Raw genomic sequence first — 20,168 nt, forward strand, 5'->3', positions numbered from 1 at the left:
CGTGTTAGAATCGTTTCGATCTATATCTGTGCACGACTGCACGTAACCCTATAACGCTAGCAGAGGGAATAGATTAGCAATAGCTAGCTAGCTAGCTAGCTAATCTATTGTTTGGACGGGGGTTTGCAAACGTATAATTCATGCTATTTTAACAGGCTTAAAAACATCTAGCTCCGTTGGAAAGAAAGAGAAAGCTACTGCAGCTTAAGCGTTATGGACGGTGTTTTATATTATTTCATTTTACAGACAAACAAGATGACGTTCCAAGACCCAGACGGTGAGCATTGCCATGCAGGTACGTTCTGAGCCATTTATTTTACTCTTCTCTCTGTTCTTGTACTCTAGGAACTCACAAAAACTGCCCTGTCTCTGCTCTGTCTGAACAGTTATTTGGTGGGAACCACTGAATTAAGTAATTACTTTTTGAAACAAATGAACGTTTTTTTACTGAAAACAAATTTCAATTTTGTATCTTTGTCTTTGTCTAAACTTCTCAGGACTGGAACCCTGCGTTCTCTACCACCCTGACCTGGTTTCTACTCCAGTTACATCATGGCAACAACAACAGCAGCTACATAACAAGGTTAAGCCATATATTTTGTGTAACTTCTGTATATATTGGCCTTTGGATCCTGCTGAAAATAGCCGATCCACAAGCTCTCTTGCCTCAAGTTTGCAATGTGTAACTGTGTACCATTGTTAATTTGTTACCATCATGACATTTTAAATGACTGAGGTGTAGAAGGGAGTTGAGCTTGTAGATCTGCTATTTTTCAACAGCTAACGGCTTTTAAAATAATGTTTAAAACCTATGAGGCGACACAGATGCGTCCTCAGGTCTAAATGGGTTAAGGCAGTGGTTCTCACAGCCATCAAAACGTTATCCCACATTTCACAGCAGTGATGGTAGGTAGGCCTATTTCAGAATGCCTGAATTTACACTTGGTTGCATGGTGAAAATAGTCAATCTACAAGCTCACGTGTTGTGAGCCCTATACAAATGCAATCCATATCAATTTTGTTTTTGATTTTGTTCAAATTACAGATGAGGAGGTCACATGGAGGAAGTGGAGATGATGGTGATGGATAAATAAAATGGATAATAAAAATGGTAAGAACATTTTCACATTTTAGCACAGGAATAGAAATTAGAAAATGGCTGGGTTTTACCCACAGGGCAACTGTTAAGTCATGGATCACAAGCCAGAGAAATGATTAAGGTGAAAATAATTTATTTAATTAATTCTGTGATTTCAGACGAACTTTCGCTGGAGGAAGACCTATCGACTTCAAATGCAACCTCTGCTGGAAAGGCTACCACCAGTCGGGTTTCCCTGACCCTCTACTATACGCAACATCCAGACCTCAAGGAACGCACCCAGCTTTCCGTGCTCGGACATACAGACACGGGGACCTACACACATTGCTACGCTCAGAAACTCCTGACTCCACTCAGAAGAGAATTGGTGTTTTAAAGACTTAAGCACTTAAACTTGAGAACTGATATGTCTTCTAAATCCTCACAGATTTTAGTTAAAACGTTTGCTGCAAAAGAATATATATTTACAGATTTGTGCCACATTTTCACGATGTTTCAAAATAAGCAAACTCGTTTTCAACAGCTTACAGCTTTTTAAATAATGGTTAAAGTGGCTAAAACCACGGGATCTTGGACTTCAGTGACAGGGACCTGGGGTCTGAGAGCCGGAGACGTTGGACAGGGTGCATTTTGGAACTTCTGCTGGCGGCCACCACCAGGGCAGGCACGGCAGGCAGCTCATCAAACGGTGGTCCGTGGCTCAAATGCTGAATAACTTTGGCATGAAAAGTTTGTGTGTGTTTGTGTGTATATAAAAAAAACTTACTCTTTCTGTATGTGCTGCAGAATTTGAGCCAGATCTGATGTAAGGTTCTCATTCTTTAGAAGGAGTCCCACTGGATGCTTATATCAGAGAGGAAACGGGAGGGGAGATGAGGAGTGTAGAGAGAAAAACATATCAGAATCATCCAACATCAGCCAGAATTTTGGCTTAGTAAAAGTCTGTAGTTAGTTAAAGTTTGATAGTTGCTCCCCCCCCCCCAAGTAGTTCCCTTGGGGGATTTGGAAGAGTCTATGGTCTCTACTCTTTACACAAGCTTGCCTGATATCAGACTCAATAACTTGAAGTGAAGTGAGCAAATTCAAAGGTCTGGACCTAGGCATGTTTTACGCAGATAGATATTCTATTACAACTTACTGAGGTGGATGGCTTTGACATCTGGTCAGAATACTGATGGGGGATGTGGTGGAGTACAACTGAGGAGAAAGGCTTGAATGCTGATAGATGTTTGCAGATAATCCTGCTGGCAAGTACTATGAAGTCCCGACGCAAGACTTTCTGGGTATCAACATTAGGCAGGGAGTTGGAAAGGTCATAGTCCTTAAGACTGGTGACTGGCTTTTCGCCACTGAGGTGACGCAAAGGAACTCTGTCCTCCACTACAGTATGGTGGGTCCAGTGAATGGATTTATTAGGGTTTGTGGCTGTTTGGTGGTGTACAGATACAAAGAAATCGAGGTTGTCCATTATTACAGAATATGAGGGTGGTATTGTGTGCTGGAGAGTAGACAATGGGAGGGTTGGTAGTGTGGCTGTGTTGCCCTCTGCACAGACAGCAGGTGGAGGAGAGAACAGGGCAGGTGGTGTGGCTGTGTTGCCCTCTGAACAGACAGCAGGTGGAGGAGAAAACAGGGCAGGTGGTGTGGCTGTGTTGCCCTCTGCACAGACAGCAGGTGGAGGAGAGAACAGGAGGTTTTGTTTTGCTGTGTTGCCCTCTGCACAGACAGTGGGTGGGGAAGAAGACCTTGGAGGAGACATTGGGAGGGTTGGTGTTATATCATCATTTAACCTGCCCCTAGGTCTGACATCTCAGATTCAGAAATGTCTGACTGAAAACTGAAACGTGGAGTAGTTGGCTCTCCTATGCTCTCCTGTGAAGTGCCGCCATTTTCTATCAAGAGCTTTTAATTTATGTACGTCTGCTCCACAGAGTGCTGACATAGCATGTTGTTTGAGGACAGCATTTGCATGTGTGGTGGTGATCCCCATCCTGCTCAGACGTTCAAATACTGCTTTCTTGGCACCACCGTACTGCAGTACACTGTTGACATAGTATGCAAATGCTGACAGGTGATTCTCTCTTCCTCGAAGGGCAATTGCAGCAGCAGCACAGGCATGATTAGTTTTCATTCCAGATATGGTGCAGATCAGAGAGAACGTGAATGGTGCCATTCTCTCCAAATCCTCCCTGAGTTTGTGCAAGGAGAAATGCTTTAATTCCTCGGGGGAACACTTCCACAACATGAAACCCTCCCTTCGATGACACAGACGTTGGCACTCCTTGTCAATAACCGCTTCTATCACAGGTTTAAGCTCTGCCATTAGACCATCATGCTGCACCATCAGTCCAGCTGCTGTGGTCAAGTTGCCCTTTGCCAGGTGGTTAACGACTCCACTGATGTCAGCGTCACATCTATATTTCTCTGGGTAGGGCTTACTTGGGTAATTGATGTACACCTAAAAATGGTTAAAAAAAACAAAATTACCAAGATTATTACGGTCAGTAATCTTTCAGTAACAGAAACATAATAGCATTTAATCGGGGAAATCTTGCTAAAACACCTTGACATGACGCTTACAGATTACTCATAATTTTGTATACATCAATCAATTAAGTCAGCCCTGCCTAATACCAATGGCAATTCCATACTACAGTTATTTAACTTTTTTTTTTTGGGGGGTGCTTTGCACTAGCCCCTCCAACATATGGCTTTCTGAAATTACAGTTATGATGTAGTTTGCCAGTCAAGTCTATGGCACCAAACAACAACGTGAGAAGACGTAAACTGGCTGATATAAATAATGCTCTCACTGTGCCCCTCACTTCACATGCGTGTGATTTAAAATAGTTATAACAAAATTGGAGAGGGCTGGGGGATAATGTCATATATATGGCACTGTCTGAATATAGAGAGGGAGACAGCAAATTCAACAAATCATTTTAACTTCAATATTGGTAACTAAGCTTAACCAATATGAATCTATTTGAAATTATTCAACACAAAGTTGTATTGGCTCTTCAAAAGGTTAGAGGAAAACAATTGTAATAATTATAATATTCACACAAATAATGCATCTGATCAACTTTAACTAAACAATGGAATAAGTCAGATAAATACTAAATTATAAACTAAATGACAAACATTACACAGAAATGATTAAATGTCTATAATATCAGATATAGATAGACGTTTTAAAGTGACACCACACAGCCTTTAGACAAGGACTTGAGGAAGGGAGCTAAATGCTACCTTAACAGCAATATGTTTATGTTGGCTTGTAGACAGTGTGTTAGTTTACCTCTGTCGTGCTGACACGGGATCCAGTGTTTAGTCTTTGACAAAACTTCTTTTTCCGAGGCGTCTTTATGGGCGTAGTACGTTCCCTCTTCTCCTCTCGACTCGAGCATCCCTCGTCTTCTTCCGTCACATTATGCTCAGCCTCAGACTGCCATTTATTTACAATACTCTGGGATTTTTCAACATTCTCAAGTAGTCTGAAACATTTCATGCAAATCCTCCCAGAATATACACCGGGTATACACGCGAGAACGACACCGATATCTCTGAAACGATCACTCAATAGTCTTTCTTTTCCACTGAATAAAACTCGTGAATGAGTTACGACGTTCTTGTCATTCAACAAACTATGTTTGCAAAGACGGCAAGTCGTCTCAATGCTGTCAGCAGACATCGTATTTACAGTAGCAGATAAACTTATGCGTTGTATTTCGCTAACAAATGCTGCTCAAAAAATCCCTCTCCAATACTGTTGACAGGCTCTGTGTCGACTGAAAATGACGTCACGGGAAGGCAGATTCGCTGATCCCCAGTGATTGGTTATAGGGAAATCAAATGCCCTCCTCCTCGTAAATCGCTCAGACAGGAGCCAATGTCAGACTCAAGAGCAGCTGGAAGCTCTCTGAGTCTGACAATCAGGCTACAACCCAGCTAACATTTCCCCGCTAGCTACCGCTGTCGCCTTCACAGCGTAGCACGCCCGGGCTGGCTTGGACTTCCCCCCGCTGTCTTCGCGACAAACGATCGCGCCTCAGTTAGATTTTCATTCCTCTGCGCAACAGTGTGCATTTACAGCCCTCGTGACGCTATCCTGAGGCTTGCCCCCCCCCGCCCCTCTCTTTCTCTCTCTCTCTCTCTCTCTCTCTCTCTCTCTCTCTCTCTCTCAATAATAATAATAATATTATATTTTGTAGGATTATTATTATTATGATTTTGTTCTTCTTTTTTAACTATTATTGAATATAATTAAGTGGATTCTTCTTCTACTTCTTCTTGCAGCTATATTTATTTTTCATTTTTATTAATAATATGTACCTGCAGTAACGCTTTAGCCTACTGTGGTCGTGGTGGGGTAAATTCACCCGTGAAGCCCCCCCCCCTCTATGGTGGGTTCTGCATGGGACCGAGGCTTCACCCGGCATGCATTGCAGAATTGCAGGCTTCTCCGTCTGTTGTTGTTATGAGCTAGGAAGACAAGACTCCACAACAAAGGCTTCTATTTCGCCGTTTTTCTCCGGAGAAATTCAGTTGAAAGGTCAGTGTATTTTTATATCTGATATATACTGTGTGTAGTGTAATTTCACGTGTTAGAATCGTTTCGATCTATATCTGTGCACGACTGCACGTAACCCTATAACGCTAGCAGAGGGAATAGATTAGCAATAGCTAGCTAGCTAGCTAGCTAATCTATTGTTTGGACGGGGGTTTGCAAACGTATAATTCATGCTATTTTAACAGGCTTAAAAACATCTAGCTCCGTTGGAAAGAAAGAGAAAGCTACTGCAGCTTAAGCGTTATGGACGGTGTTTTATATTATTTCATTTTACAGACAAACAAGATGACGTTCCAAGACCCAGACGGTGAGCATTGCCATGCAGGTACGTTCTGAGCCATTTATTTTACTCTTCTCTCTGTTCTTGTACTCTAGGAACTCACAAAAACTGCCCTGTCTCTGCTCTGTCTGAACAGTTATTTGGTGGGAACCACTGAATTAAGTAATTACTTTTTGAAACAAATGAACGTTTTTTTACTGAAAACAAATTTCAATTTTGTATCTTTGTCTTTGTCTAAACTTCTCAGGACTGGAACCCTGCGTTCTCTACCACCCTGACCTGGTTTCTACTCCAGTTACATCATGGCAACAACAACAGCAGCTACATAACAAGGTTAAGCCATATATTTTGTGTAACTTCTGTATATATTGGCCTTTGGATCCTGCTGAAAATAGCCGATCCACAAGCTCTCTTGCCTCAAGTTTGCAATGTGTAACTGTGTACCATTGTTAATTTGTTACCATCATGACATTTTAAATGACTGAGGTGTAGAAGGGAGTTGAGCTTGTAGATCTGCTATTTTTCAACAGCTAACGGCTTTTAAAATAATGTTTAAAACCTATGAGGCGACACAGATGCGTCCTCAGGTCTAAATGGGTTAAGGCAGTGGTTCTCACAGCCATCAAAACGTTATCCCACATTTCACAGCAGTGATGGTAGGTAGGCCTATTTCAGAATGCCTGAATTTACACTTGGTTGCATGGTGAAAATAGTCAATCTACAAGCTCACGTGTTGTGAGCCCTATACAAATGCAATCCATATCAATTTTGTTTTTGATTTTGTTCAAATTACAGATGAGGAGGTCACATGGAGGAAGTGGAGATGATGGTGATGGATAAATAAAATGGATAATAAAAATGGTAAGAACATTTTCACATTTTAGCACAGGAATAGAAATTAGAAAATGGCTGGGTTTTACCCACAGGGCAACTGTTAAGTCATGGATCACAAGCCAGAGAAATGATTAAGGTGAAAATAATTTATTTAATTAATTCTGTGATTTCAGACGAACTTTCGCTGGAGGAAGACCTATCGACTTCAAATGCAACCTCTGCTGGAAAGGCTACCACCAGTCGGGTTTCCCTGACCCTCTACTATACGCAACATCCAGACCTCAAGGAACGCACCCAGCTTTCCGTGCTCGGACATACAGACACGGGGACCTACACACATTGCTACGCTCAGAAACTCCTGACTCCACTCAGAAGAGAATTGGTGTTTTAAAGACTTAAGCACTTAAACTTGAGAACTGATATGTCTTCTAAATCCTCACAGATTTTAGTTAAAACGTTTGCTGCAAAAGAATATATATTTACAGATTTGTGCCACATTTTCACGATGTTTCAAAATAAGCAAACTCGTTTTCAACAGCTTACAGCTTTTTAAATAATGGTTAAAGTGGCTAAAACCACGGGATCTTGGACTTCAGTGACAGGGACCTGGGGTCTGAGAGCCGGAGACGTTGGACAGGGTGCATTTTGGAACTTCTGCTGGCGGCCACCACCAGGGCAGGCACGGCAGGCAGCTCATCAAACGGTGGTCCGTGGCTCAAATGCTGAATAACTTTGGCATGAAAAGTTTGTGTGTGTTTGTGTGTATATAAAAAAAACTTACTCTTTCTGTATGTGCTGCAGAATTTGAGCCAGATCTGATGTAAGGTTCTCATTCTTTAGAAGGAGTCCCACTGGATGCTTATATCAGAGAGGAAACGGGAGGGGAGATGAGGAGTGTAGAGAGAAAAACATATCAGAATCATCCAACATCAGCCAGAATTTTGGCTTAGTAAAAGTCTGTAGTTAGTTAAAGTTTGATAGTTGCTCCCCCCCCCCCAAGTAGTTCCCTTGGGGGATTTGGAAGAGTCTATGGTCTCTACTCTTTACACAAGCTTGCCTGATATCAGACTCAATAACTTGAAGTGAAGTGAGCAAATTCAAAGGTCTGGACCTAGGCATGTTTTACGCAGATAGATATTCTATTACAACTTACTGAGGTGGATGGCTTTGACATCTGGTCAGAATACTGATGGGGGATGTGGTGGAGTACAACTGAGGAGAAAGGCTTGAATGCTGATAGATGTTTGCAGATAATCCTGCTGGCAAGTACTATGAAGTCCCGACGCAAGACTTTCTGGGTATCAACATTAGGCAGGGAGTTGGAAAGGTCATAGTCCTTAAGACTGGTGACTGGCTTTTCGCCACTGAGGTGACGCAAAGGAACTCTGTCCTCCACTACAGTATGGTGGGTCCAGTGAATGGATTTATTAGGGTTTGTGGCTGTTTGGTGGTGTACAGATACAAAGAAATCGAGGTTGTCCATTATTACAGAATATGAGGGTGGTATTGTGTGCTGGAGAGTAGACAATGGGAGGGTTGGTAGTGTGGCTGTGTTGCCCTCTGCACAGACAGCAGGTGGAGGAGAGAACAGGGCAGGTGGTGTGGCTGTGTTGCCCTCTGAACAGACAGCAGGTGGAGGAGAAAACAGGGCAGGTGGTGTGGCTGTGTTGCCCTCTGCACAGACAGCAGGTGGAGGAGAGAACAGGAGGTTTTGTTTTGCTGTGTTGCCCTCTGCACAGACAGTGGGTGGGGAAGAAGACCTTGGAGGAGACATTGGGAGGGTTGGTGTTATATCATCATTTAACCTGCCCCTAGGTCTGACATCTCAGATTCAGAAATGTCTGACTGAAAACTGAAACGTGGAGTAGTTGGCTCTCCTATGCTCTCCTGTGAAGTGCCGCCATTTTCTATCAAGAGCTTTTAATTTATGTACGTCTGCTCCACAGAGTGCTGACATAGCATGTTGTTTGAGGACAGCATTTGCATGTGTGGTGGTGATCCCCATCCTGCTCAGACGTTCAAATACTGCTTTCTTGGCACCACCGTACTGCAGTACACTGTTGACATAGTATGCAAATGCTGACAGGTGATTCTCTCTTCCTCGAAGGGCAATTGCAGCAGCAGCACAGGCATGATTAGTTTTCATTCCAGATATGGTGCAGATCAGAGAGAACGTGAATGGTGCCATTCTCTCCAAATCCTCCCTGAGTTTGTGCAAGGAGAAATGCTTTAATTCCTCGGGGGAACACTTCCACAACATGAAACCCTCCCTTCGATGACACAGACGTTGGCACTCCTTGTCAATAACCGCTTCTATCACAGGTTTAAGCTCTGCCATTAGACCATCATGCTGCACCATCAGTCCAGCTGCTGTGGTCAAGTTGCCCTTTGCCAGGTGGTTAACGACTCCACTGATGTCAGCGTCACATCTATATTTCTCTGGGTAGGGCTTACTTGGGTAATTGATGTACACCTAAAAATGGTTAAAAAAAACAAAATTACCAAGATTATTACGGTCAGTAATCTTTCAGTAACAGAAACATAATAGCATTTAATCGGGGAAATCTTGCTAAAACACCTTGACATGACGCTTACAGATTACTCATAATTTTGTATACATCAATCAATTAAGTCAGCCCTGCCTAATACCAATGGCAATTCCATACTACAGTTATTTAACTTTTTTTTTTTGGGGGGTGCTTTGCACTAGCCCCTCCAACATATGGCTTTCTGAAATTACAGTTATGATGTAGTTTGCCAGTCAAGTCTATGGCACCAAACAACAACGTGAGAAGACGTAAACTGGCTGATATAAATAATGCTCTCACTGTGCCCCTCACTTCACATGCGTGTGATTTAAAATAGTTATAACAAAATTGGAGAGGGCTGGGGGATAATGTCATATATATGGCACTGTCTGAATATAGAGAGGGAGACAGCAAATTCAACAAATCATTTTAACTTCAATATTGGTAACTAAGCTTAACCAATATGAATCTATTTGAAATTATTCAACACAAAGTTGTATTGGCTCTTCAAAAGGTTAGAGGAAAACAATTGTAATAATTATAATATTCACACAAATAATGCATCTGATCAACTTTAACTAAACAATGGAATAAGTCAGATAAATACTAAATTATAAACTAAATGACAAACATTACACAGAAATGATTAAATGTCTATAATATCAGATATAGATAGACGTTTTAAAGTGACACCACACAGCCTTTAGACAAGGACTTGAGGAAGGGAGCTAAATGCTACCTTAACAGCAATATGTTTATGTTGGCTTGTAGACAGTGTGTTAGTTTACCTCTGTCGTGCTGACACGGGATCCAGTGTTTAGTCTTTGACAAAACTTCTTTTTCCGAGGCGTCTTTATGGGCGTAGTACGTTCCCTCTTCTCCTCTCGACTCGAGCATCCCTCGTCTTCTTCCGTCACATTATGCTCAGCCTCAGACTGCCATTTATTTACAATACTCTGGGATTTTTCAACATTCTCAAGTAGTCTGAAACATTTCATGCAAATCCTCCCAGAATATACACCGGGTATACACGCGAGAACGACACCGATATCTCTGAAACGATCACTCAATAGTCTTTCTTTTCCACTGAATAAAACTCGTGAATGAGTTACGACGTTCTTGTCATTCAACAAACTATGTTTGCAAAGACGGCAAGTCGTCTCAATGCTGTCAGCAGACATCGTATTTACAGTAGCAGATAAACTTATGCGTTGTATTTCGCTAACAAATGCTGCTCAAAAAATCCCTCTCCAATACTGTTGACAGGCTCTGTGTCGACTGAAAATGACGTCACGGGAAGGCAGATTCGCTGATCCCCAGTGATTGGTTATAGGGAAATCAAATGCCCTCCTCCTCGTAAATCGCTCAGACAGGAGCCAATGTCAGACTCAAGAGCAGCTGGAAGCTCTCTGAGTCTGACAATCAGGCTACAACCCAGCTAACATTTCCCCGCTAGCTACCGCTGTCGCCTTCACAGCGTAGCACGCCCGGGCTGGCTTGGACTTCCCCCCGCTGTCTTCGCGACAAACGATCGCGCCTCAGTTAGATTTTCATTCCTCTGCGCAACAGTGTGCATTTACAGCCCTCGTGACGCTATCCTGAGGCTTGCCCCCCCCCGCCCCTCTCTTTCTCTCTCTCTCTCTCTCTCTCTCTCTCTCTCTCTCTCTCTCAATAATAATAATAATATTATATTTTGTAGGATTATTATTATTATGATTTTGTTCTTCTTTTTTAACTATTATTGAATATAATTAAGTGGATTCTTCTTCTACTTCTTCTTGCAGCTATATTTATTTTTCATTTTTATTAATAATATGTACCTGCAGTAACGCTTTAGCCTACTGTGGTCGTGGTGGGGTAAATTCACCCGTGAAGCCCCCCCCCCTCTATGGTGGGTTCTGCATGGGACCGAGGCTTCACCCGGCATGCATTGCAGAATTGCAGGCTTCTCCGTCTGTTGTTGTTATGAGCTAGGAAGACAAGACTCCACAACAAAGGCTTCTATTTCGCCGTTTTTCTCCGGAGAAATTCAGTTGAAAGGTCAGTGTATTTTTATATCTGATATATACTGTGTGTAGTGTAATTTCACGTGTTAGAATCGTTTCGATCTATATCTGTGCACGACTGCACGTAACCCTATAACGCTAGCAGAGGGAATAGATTAGCAATAGCTAGCTAGCTAGCTAGCTAATCTATTGTTTGGACGGGGGTTTGCAAACGTATAATTCATGCTATTTTAACAGGCTTAAAAACATCTAGCTCCGTTGGAAAGAAAGAGAAAGCTACTGCAGCTTAAGCGTTATGGACGGTGTTTTATATTATTTCATTTTACAGACAAACAAGATGACGTTCCAAGACCCAGACGGTGAGCATTGCCATGCAGGTACGTTCTGAGCCATTTATTTTACTCTTCTCTCTGTTCTTGTACTCTAGGAACTCACAAAAACTGCCCTGTCTCTGCTCTGTCTGAACAGTTATTTGGTGGGAACCACTGAATTAAGTAATTACTTTTTGAAACAAATGAACGTTTTTTTACTGAAAACAAATTTCAATTTTGTATCTTTGTCTTTGTCTAAACTTCTCAGGACTGGAACCCTGCGTTCTCTACCACCCTGACCTGGTTTCTACTCCAGTTACATCATGGCAACAACAACAGCAGCTACATAACAAGGTTAAGCCATATATTTTGTGTAACTTCTGTATATATTGGCCTTTGGATCCTGCTGAAAATAGCCGATCCACAAGCTCTCTTGCCTCAAGTTTGCAATGTGTAACTGTGTACCATTGTTAATTTGTTACCATCATGACATTTTAAATGACTGAGGTGTAGAAGGGAGTTGAGCTTGTAGATCTGCTATTTTTCAACAGCTAACGGCTTTTAAAATAATGTTTAAAACCTATGAGGCGACACAGATGCGTCCTCAGGTCTAAATGGGTTAAGGCAGTGGTTCTCACAGCCATCAAAACGTTATCCCACATTTCACAGCAGTGATGGTAGGTAGGCCTATTTCAGAATGCCTGAATTTACACTTGGTTGCATGGTGAAAATAGTCAATCTACAAGCTCACGTGTTGTGAGCCCTATACAAATGCAATCCATATCAATTTTGTTTTTGATTTTGTTCAAATTACAGATGAGGAGGTCACATGGAGGAAGTGGAGATGATGGTGATGGATAAATAAAATGGATAATAAAAATGGTAAGAACATTTTCACATTTTAGCACAGGAATAGAAATTAGAAAATGGCTGGGTTTTACCCACAGGGCAACTGTTAAGTCATGGATCACAAGCCAGAGAAATGATTAAGGTGAAAATAATTTATTTAATTAATTCTGTGATTTCAGACGAACTTTCGCTGGAGGAAGACCTATCGACTTCAAATGCAACCTCTGCTGGAAAGGCTACCACCAGTCGGGTTTCCCTGACCCTCTACTATACGCAACATCCAGACCTCAAGGAACGCACCCAGCTTTCCGTGCTCGGACATACAGACACGGGGACCTACACACATTGCTACGCTCAGAAACTCCTGACTCCACTCAGAAGAGAATTGGTGTTTTAAAGACTTAAGCACTTAAACTTGAGAACTGATATGTCTTCTAAATCCTCACAGATTTTAGTTAAAACGTTTGCTGCAAAAGAATATATATTTACAGATTTGTGCCACATTTTCACGATGTTTCAAAATAAGCAAACTCGTTTTCAACAGCTTACAGCTTTTTAAATAATGGTTAAAGTGGCTAAAACCACGGGATCTTGGACTTCAGTGACAGGGACCTGGGGTCTGAGAGCCGGAGACGTTGGACAGGGTGCATTTTGGAACTTCTGCTGGCGGCCACCACCAGGGCAGGCACGGCAGGCAGCTCATCAAACGGTGGTCCGTGGCTCAAATGCTGAATAACTTTGGCATGAAAAGGGTTCAAACCCACCGCTATAGGGGTTTCCAAATGGACTCTTGAATGTATGCTGCACTATTTCTTGCTCAAAAGGTGAATCTCGATTGTGTGTTCTGTTTATTGCTGTGTAACTGTTATTGCAACATTACTGGGCCTACATAACTAACTCCACACAGAATAGACTTGGTGTTTTATAGAAATTAAACTTGAGAACTGATTCCACAAAATGTCTTCTAAATCCTTGCAGTTTTTAGTTAAAACGTTCACTGTGTTTGGGCCACATTTTCACGATTTTTCAAAAATAGCAAATCTACAAGCTCGTGAGCCAACAATGATGGTTAAAGTGTTTGAATGGTATGACTGTTTTCTGAAAAGCCTAGATGTTTCTGTATCATTGGTGTTCAAACGATTTACTCCAATCTGAAAATATGTTGTTCCAGGGACCGCGATACAAGCTTGTAGGTCTGCTATTTAGTTGTATCCTGAAAATGTGCAAATCTTTGAATATATATTGTTTCAGAGAAAACGTTTTTAACTCATCTTTGCTTCTGGGTAGTCCCTGGAACAACATATTTTCAGATACTGTATGTGTCTGCGGCCAATTTCATAATATTTCTGCGGTCCTTGACATAACATAATTTGAGAACCACTAATATAATATAGAAACATAGGTTTTTCAGAAAACTGGAAATGTGGACACAATCTTATCCAACATGTTCTGGTGGTTTCAGGAAAGTTGGTGTTTTACTGTTTTATAGATTTTAGAAGCCAGTGGTTCTCAAAGAGTGGTCTTAAAGTGCATTCTCAGCAAAATGACATCCACTTGTATTCTAAACTTGGTTGTTTACATATTTTTTCTATGTGCCTAAATTATTTCATTGTAACCTTTTTTTTTTCCTAATAAAGAAACAAAATTAAGTATACATTTGCTGCTTTATTATGTTTCTATAAATATGTGGGAGGGAGGTGCGGGGTCGCAATATATATGGGGGGGGGGGGGGGGTGTCATAAGACAGCTCCACGCTGTCCTGCTGCTGCCTTCGGTAGCTGACGTTCGAGGCGCGGCAGAGTAGCGGGGCGCCGGCTACACGCGCGCCGGCGCGCACGGCACACGCTGATCAAGAACGACGCGGCCACATCGTGCGACGCGCCCGGCGGAGGACACGATCGGCGGCGCGCGGCGACCGCCTCACGCAGGCGGCGCGCGATGACTTGCTAGCTGGGAATACCAGCACTCACAGAACTGTCCTTAAAGGAACTTTATTGTTTCAATTTCCCAGAGTATAATTTTTCAGTTCCTTGTTCCTTGTATATTTTTTTTACCTTCCTTGTCTGGTTAAATGTGGTAATGTGTAAAAAGGCTGAGTCAGACTTGTTGTTCACAGCGCACACCTGACAAAATATATGAAATATTCAGACTGTACATGACCAAGACATCTCCCTTCAGGAAAGGTATGGGTATTTGTGACATGGGGCACCAGAGCTAAAGGAAACCCCATGGCTTTCCCGGTGTATTGTGCAGGAGGCCATCCAACATGGCTTATGCCAGTACAGGGTTTCAGCCTCCTGAAGGCCTTAGTACCCAGGATGCTGCCATACCCTGCGTAGAGCAGGGTATGCTCTGCTGTGGGCCTCTGCTGGTTGAATCTAAAGCAGCAGCATCAAATATTTGCGAGAAAAACAAAATAGGTCAAAATGGGCATATTGTTTTACAGCCCAATAAATCATCTTCCATTGGCCTTCATTGAGTTGATTGATTGACAGCTGACATGACAAGCCTCTGTTACGGGTCTCAGGGCTGCTGAGTACCTCATTAATAAAACTGAACCTGAATAAACAGGGATAAAGACGGAGCAATGAGTGTTGCTTTTCTTTCCAGAATGTAACTGAGGGGAACCGGAAGCTGGGCTCCTTATATTGGGACCCCAGAGAACCTGGGCTAGAACAAACGTTCCGTCCTCACTGCATGTTACACTTTGCTAGTGCAATTAATTCACGGTATTAATTGTAAACCTTTATTTTTTATTAAATATTATATTTATTATTAAATAATTAAACAGACTCTTAAAACACATTAAGTTGGGTCACACTCTCCTGGTGCTACCACACCTTTGTTGATTTACTCAACATTGGGGCTAATATTTGTCAGCCCCAGAGCCTATAGTTCAATCACATTGGAAGTGGCTCGGGAGGAATCCTTTGGTTAGACATAAGGTTGGTGTGGGGTGCGTTGAGACGACCGGATTAAGGTTGGTGAGGGGTGCGTTAAGGGTTAGGTTAGGTTTAGGTGTGCTGTCCCGTGGGAGGTTAGGTTAGGGTGAGGGTTTGAGATGGTTATCGGTAGACAACTTGACTGCGTGTGCGTGCGTTTGCCTTGATTTGTGAGTTCTCTTGGCACAGTACCATGGGTGTGTACGCATAACAAAACCATGCTGCTTCTATGCAACGATTGGTATGAAAAACATCATTGCCAGTGTCGGCTATGGGGATTAATGTGGTTGACACGCACTGTAGGAGGAGAAGATGAGTTCAGGCGCAGCAAATTCACGACATTGAGGGGTAAGAAACCATCCCAGTCGCGTGGTTCATGTAACGTGTGTGTCTGTCACGTTGCGACTCAGGATATGTAGAACCTAATTGCAGAAACAGGAGCAGAGCAGGTCAAATGTAGGTGATTTATTCTCCAAAACACAGGAACACAAGCGAGAATACAAAGAACACTACAAGGACATAACTAGGACTGAACACTGTAACAACATCTATAATCAAGCAGGGAACATAAGGGACTGAGGGTTTAAGTAGAGACAGGGATCACAATACACAGGTGAACAGAACAAACAATCAACACTGGGATTGGCTGGGAGACTAACAGGACACAGGTGGAGAAAACTAGTAATCACAGGGAGGTGAGACAAGACAGGCAAACACAACTAGGCAGAACAGGAAACACTAGGGCAACACTACATAATAAAAGAGTACAACAGACTGATATCGTGACAGTGTCACTGTGAAGGACTGGCCCCATTAAAGGGACACTTCACCCTTTTAGCAAAAAAATATATATCAATGACCTTTCTAAGATTTACTACACTTTCCTGGCGGTTTTTTTTGTGTAATCTCTGGTTTTAGATATTTTAGATTATCCGATTGGAACTCACGTCAGAGACAACGTTGTCACTTCCTTAATAACTTCAACTACCAGAATGCTTTGCGCAGCCAACCTCCCCGAGGGGGCGCGGTTACCAAACACATCCACCCTGTGAACCACGCTGGTTCCAATAGACAATAACATCACCGGCTATACACATATCACGTGTCAACACAGCTGGGCATGCTTAGCGCCCAGGTGTTGGGTATAAATTCTCAGGAGCGCCATATTGACTTTGTAGAGTAGGAGTTCAGAGCAGTCTTGATTTATCAGACTTGTTTCTTGAGTATTTGCGAAGCGGAGGGATCATCCTGGTGAACTTAGCTCTTTCAAATTCCCAGTCAACGACCCAGCGCGTTGCAGGGAATGGGTCAGAGCAATCAGGAACCCGAAGTACAATGAGAACACGGCACTCATGGAGCTACAGAAGGAGCGTGTGTGTAGTCTGCACTTCCAACCGGAGGAGTTTCAACAGGGCGACATGACGAGGTACCGTCTTATGGGTGGTAGAATGCCTGGAGCCGTTCTGTCGACCACCGCTGTTCCTTCCATCAACCTGGAGGAACAAGCAGAGGCCGCGGCTGAACCTCCGCCAGCGAAAAGGAGTCGAACGGAGGTATTCATATAACGTTATTTACAGTAATTGTCATAGTACTGTTTTGATCGAATCGTGATAGTATTTAGTATACAGTATGAAACATGACTTCATCCGAGTACATTGAGAAAACATGGCTATAACATATGGTAGCATAAATGGGTCTATTTGGCTGCCATGCCATGGTGGCCCATCTTTTTGTTGTTTGTTTGGCGTTTTAATAAACGTCTTTTTCAACGCATGCTATCAAAACCCCCAACTGTAAACATTTGGAGGAACATGTCCGTTCCTTTCAAATTCACTTCTCAACGTTGGAAAATATAGTTCATAATGCCTCCCTCCCTCCAAACTGGTCACAGACTGGGCCAGATGTTTCACAGCACTGCTGTAATGCCATTTATTGTGATCTTACACTTCTATAATATCTCACATGATTAGTGTTAGTCAGGAAAATAAACAAGTCCAATTAATATAATGCCAAAATAAAACAAATGTGTAAATTGTTTGGACAACTAACTCAGAAACTACAAGTCTGAGAAACTATTTTAAACCAGGGGTCTGCAACCTTTTAGAAAGTGCCATGTTTGTATTTTCTAAATAGGCAGTGTGCCATGTCAACGTTAATTTCAATGACAGAATATGATAGAACATATTTTGATTGTACACAAATATAACCTTTTCCCTTCATTTTAAAAATGTTGTCTCACATTGTTAGTTATAATGATCATTAGATTCAGAGCAATAACTCGACTCTCCCCATGCAGTCGGAGTTCATAGTTTACATACAAATGTGAGGGACTTTATTTATTTGACTATGTTTTTTTATTTTTTATAGTTTACCAAAAAGCCTGTCTCTCACACTTGCCAGTGTGCCAGTGATCACCATCCTTGGTTGTCTACCCCTAGACTAAACCATTCCTCACCTGGCCTCATACAGCTGTCCAGATGTAGTAATTTTTTGTAGTAACTGTTTCTACTCTCACCCAGACAGAGGAACCGTCGCACAGTGTTCCAGTGGCAGTGGCAGTGCCAGAGGAACCAGTGCACAGCGTTCCAGTGGCAGTGGCAGTGCCAGAGGAACCAGTGTACAGCGCTCCAGTGGCAGTGGCAGTGCCAGAGGAACCAGTGCACAGCGCTCCAGAGAGTCCAGAACTTCCAGTGGTAGTGGCAGAGGAACCGTCGTATAGCGCTCCAGTGGCAGTGGCAGGGCCAAGTCAATCTGTAAGTTAGCCTTGCTGTGTGAAAAGAAAACTCACTTGAGAATATATACTCGGGTTGTCTCATCCATTTCTAGCTGCATATGTAATTAAAAGTTTCATATGAAAGAGATTGCTATCAAATTCTGTTTTTCATGCAGACCACAGGATATCGTTCGAGTGAATTTGAGAGTTCTTCTCAGACCAGTGTGGAGGCTGATGACCCAGGAGATGACAGCTTCCAGCCCGATACCTCATCTGGGGAGGAGGAGGAGGAGGAGGAGGAGGAGGAAGAGGGCGTGAGATGTACTGGGAAGGTCCTTGTCGATGAGGAGAGAATAATGTCCCTCTTCAGGTTCTGCCAGTTCTGTGGAGAAGAACTCCTTGACACAAATGTGCACAAGTTTTATACTGGTGCACAGCTGAATGTCAAGTGGCAGTGCAATGGTGGCCACAAGGACATATGGAGGTCATCGCCGGATGTCAGGGGAATGCCAGAGGTCAACCTGCAAGCTGCTGCCTCTGCTCTGTTCACGGGGGGCACCTTCACTGAGCTTTCAAACTGGTGTAAGGCAATGAAGTTGCATATGATTGGTACCACAACATTTCATGCCATCCAAAAGGCATATCTACACCCTGCCATTGAGGAACTGTATCAGGAACAGCGGAATGAACTCCTAGCACGAGTCTTCCTGAAGCAGGTACCAGACGATGATGAGCCCCAACAACGGCCCCAACTCAATGGTGATGCCAGATGTGACACATCTGGGTTCAGTGCCAAATACTGCCATTACTCCTTCATGTTGGACGACACAAAGGAGATCCTTCACACTGAACTAGTACAGGTAATTTTGAGGTTTTTAAATGTTGTGTTCACAGCAGGATCGTCGGCATGTGTAGTAGCATGCCGTTATTGAAATAACTTTCTGTTCTGCTGCGTTTTGTTTCTTGCTCCTCCTTCCAGGTCACCGAAGCATCCAGCTCCGTTATGATGGAACCAGAGGGCTTCAAGCGTGGAATGACAGGTCCTCATTATGCTTTATTGCTGTTATGTTGCCTTGTTTGTTTCATTTTGATAATTGTACAGCACCTTGTAACTATGTTTTGAAAGGCACTTCATAAATACATTTTCCATACTTGCAGCACTGCTTGGTATGGGGCTAGATGTGGAGGTGATGACCACAGACCGCTCTCCATCAATTAGGAAGAGGATGAGGATTGAGCACCCTGAGATCAAACACGAGTTTGATATATGGCATACTGCTAAAGGTTAGCTATATTTATGGCGGTTGTAGTCGTACTTGTAGAACAGTGAGAAAATAATGGGTTCAAAGCTGTTTATATACTATGCTTATATATTATGCTTATATACTGTGATGCAATACAGTGCACTGTGTGTGTGTGTGTGTGTGTGTGTGTGTGTGTGTGTGTTTTTGCAGGTTTCCTGAAGAAGTTGAAATCCAGAAGCCAGAAGAAATGCATGGAGCTATTGCGCGGTTGGACAATGTGAGTGTTTCATCAAAGTAGACACATTTCAAACATGTCATTTGTTCGTGATGTCTAATCACTTTTTCTTGATGTATGTTCTTCAAAGGTCCATTTATAACCACATGTGGTTTTCCTGTGGAACCTGTGAGGGTGACACAGAGGTGAGTGATCTGTGCATCTGTAATATTCTGGATTGTTCTCAGACAGTTGCAATTTCTTTCCATTGTGCCAGTCATTACCAAGCAGTGTAACTGATATTCACACTACTGTAGCTACTGCAGCAGCGCTGGGGGGTGGGTCACACCGGAGTGATATTCCGGCTGGCGGCGCTATTGGACCAAAAGTCGTACGTTTGTGACGAGGATCCCGTCGTGCATGACAAGTAGCCACGTGCTTGTGTTTAGTTACGTGCATGATAAGTAGCCATGTGCTTTTGTTTGGTTGACGTCACATTTCGACGGTGACCGGACCCTAACAAATTCACTCAAACTGTTGACAACTTCAGAGTCAAAGACCTAAACATACCTGTG

General features: G+C 42.7%; 4 long non-coding RNA genes across 4 annotated transcripts; all 4 read left to right on the forward strand.

The window, feature by feature from the left end:
• Positions 1-483: 483 nt before the first annotated feature.
• LOC308326811 lies at positions 484-1,758 on the forward strand. The gene is made up of 4 exons (XR_013965131.1): positions 484-583; positions 1,046-1,111; positions 1,258-1,611; positions 1,705-1,758. It is a non-coding gene; the product is annotated as an uncharacterized lncRNA (long non-coding RNA).
• A 4,427-nt stretch (positions 1,759-6,185) lies between these two features.
• Positions 6,186-7,460, forward strand: LOC308326598. The gene is made up of 4 exons (XR_013965110.1): positions 6,186-6,285; positions 6,748-6,813; positions 6,960-7,313; positions 7,407-7,460. It is a non-coding gene; the product is annotated as an uncharacterized lncRNA (long non-coding RNA).
• A 4,425-nt stretch (positions 7,461-11,885) lies between these two features.
• Positions 11,886-12,810, forward strand: LOC308326758. Its single transcript, XR_013965122.1, has 3 exons — positions 11,886-11,985; positions 12,448-12,513; positions 12,660-12,810. It is a non-coding gene; the product is annotated as an uncharacterized lncRNA (long non-coding RNA).
• Positions 12,811-18,933: 6,123 nt separating this feature from the next.
• Positions 18,934-19,656, forward strand: LOC308327201. Its single transcript, XR_013965172.1, has 4 exons — positions 18,934-18,995; positions 19,115-19,175; positions 19,294-19,419; positions 19,590-19,656. It is a non-coding gene; the product is annotated as an uncharacterized lncRNA (long non-coding RNA).
• The last annotated feature ends 512 nt before the right edge of the window (positions 19,657-20,168 follow it).

The sequence above is a fragment of the Protomyctophum bolini genome, assembly GCF_963924005.1.
Source record: "Protomyctophum bolini genome assembly, chromosome: 13".
NCBI classification, from domain to species: domain Eukaryota; kingdom Metazoa; phylum Chordata; class Actinopteri; order Myctophiformes; family Myctophidae; genus Protomyctophum; species Protomyctophum bolini.